This window comes from Rhinopithecus bieti, unplaced genomic scaffold, assembly GCF_001698545.2.
Source record: "Rhinopithecus bieti isolate Rb0 unplaced genomic scaffold, ASM169854v2 scaffold_6439, whole genome shotgun sequence".
NCBI classification, from domain to species: domain Eukaryota; kingdom Metazoa; phylum Chordata; class Mammalia; order Primates; family Cercopithecidae; genus Rhinopithecus; species Rhinopithecus bieti.
In genome coordinates this window covers 1,964,951-1,967,334 of record NW_016805421.1, presented here as the reverse complement: position 1 = coordinate 1,967,334, position 2,384 = coordinate 1,964,951, and positions in this window count along the sequence as shown.

The window sequence follows — 2,384 nt, the reverse complement described above, 5'->3', positions numbered from 1 at the left end:
TAAGAATGATTTATTAACATTTGTGTTATCACACTCTGGAGAAAGAAATTAATTGTATTCCTGCTCTTTAATTTTTTTTCATGCAAAGATGTTGAAAAAAAGGAAAATTTTCATACTAAACAGTTCTACTTCATTTCGTAACAATTGATTCTGCACGTATAAGGAATTAACCTAATGTCTCAAAGAGTTCACATAACAAGTTAATAGCAACAGATGGAAATGGGTACAGATAATAATCCGATGTCTTCCAGGTTTTACCTTTATGGGTGATAGTTTCTCGAGTGTTGAGTCTATTCTAGGATACACAGGCATGATGAACATTTCAAGAGTCTCTTTACTCTTGAAAAGAAGTGGTGTAAAAGAAAAATTGCATCTATTAGAATTAAATGGGCAAGAACAATTTTATTCTAGAGTGTTTCAATAGGGGTTAAAACTATTGCAATAGGGGAGCAATTCAACTCAAATTCTCAAACAAAAGGCAAGAGACTTTAAAGCACTAGGGTTAGCGAGTGGCAAAGTACTGGAGAAAGTAAAGAGGTTGGTCAATGTGATTAGGCCCTCTGTGTTTGCTAATTGGTGCTTATGGAAGATAGGCACAGATCCTGCTGTAGACGGTGACTAGGGCACCATTTTTATTGATGATTACATTTTAAAGGGATGGCTCCTAGGTCCTTGGGAAAGACATTCCTGGGCTATAGAAGATTAACATCTTAAAGAGGAAGAAAAAATTTACAGCGGCAAGTTTCCTAAAGTAAATAAGAAAAGGGAAGTCAAGGACCTATACTTAGGAAGAAGCCTGTCTAAAGTTTAGTCAACTGGGGAAATGTTAGAATCATCTAGGTGAATAGACATGACATGTGTAAGTAGTAGAGTTATCTTGGTTCATGATTATGGACAGATTTGAAGTCTCAATCGATGTTTGAGAGCCCAATTATTTTCTCAATAGTTTACAACAGTTTCCTGAATGTAATAGTATTTGCATAGGCTTTCAACTCAGAAAATCTCATTTTGATTTACTAGTTGAGGCAAAATAGATTATAACATTTCTTGTGACAACTCCAAATTATTTTACTTCTTGATTTTTCTCTCCCAAAAGTATAATATAAATATCATACATAATGCTAAATTTTAAGGGGTATAATATAAATCTTATATGCAATAATTTTAAATGATATACAGTGCTAAACAAAATCCAAATAATTTATTATTAATTATAACATTCTTTTTTAAAAAGCATTAATACTTGGGTGAGAATACCCTTAAAATTGGATCAACCCCACGCATAATCTTAATTTTTTTTTTTAAAATTAATGTTAAGATATTCTTTTTTAAAAAAAACATTAATGTTAATACTTGGGTTGATGAATACCTTAAATATCCCTGAGTGATTAAAGCCACATTCTGTGGTTCTAAAAGGTTTTCACATGAACCCCATAAGTATAAACATAATGCATGAAAAAAAATTTTAAAGTTACATTTAATAAAATTTTTTTAGTTTTGAAATTGGGATGTAAATTATAATCTATAGCATCCCACATTTATAAATATCAGTTTATTTTCTCCCTCTTCCTCCCTCTCCTTTTCTTTTTGAAATTCTCAAACCCTGACTGGATTAAATCACCTGAGATGTATTTTGTTTCACCACATGTTGTTTTGCGTTTAAACACTGAAACACGAATTCCTGGGTTCTACGACCAGGTTTTCCGATTTAAGCTGCTTATGGCAGGCCCCGGGCATTTGGACATTTTAAAAGGTCCCAGATGATCTTAATGTACAGCCAAGAATGAGAAATACTAGTCCAAGTAATTGAGAGTTGATTACGTATAAAATAAGGGTTTCAAAACTAGCTGATTACCAACATAGAGATTGCTGAGTCTCTTCCCCAGAGGTGTATTTAGGTTGAGGCCTTGGAATCAATATTTTAAAAATCCAATACTAAGGTTTGCACTGATGTGACTGCCCCTTAAGAACTGTCTGTTCCCCCAAGAAGGGTGGGCAGGAGTCAGCAGTGTGCGACACTTCAGGGGCTCTTCCTTCAGCTTTCTTCTTGTGATCTTTATGACCTCCCCGCCTATTAAAGCTGTATGGAGACGTGTCTGGATTTATCAAAGAGCTGTCTTCCTGAAAATATTCCTCCAAAATTACTTTGGAGTATAGAGGTGGCTTCTTCAGGTACTGCTTAGTCTTTTTTGTTTTCTACCACAGGAATTACTCGTCTACTTTAGCCTTTTGCTATAGAACAACTCTTTATCTCATTTTGTTTTCATTGCTTTTACTTGCAGGGTCTAGGATCAAATGGTATAAAATCTCCTTCTCAAAAAGTAGCTAAGTAAGAATAAACATAGTTTTGGAGTTTGCCGTTGTTGTTTCTTTTCTTTTCTTTC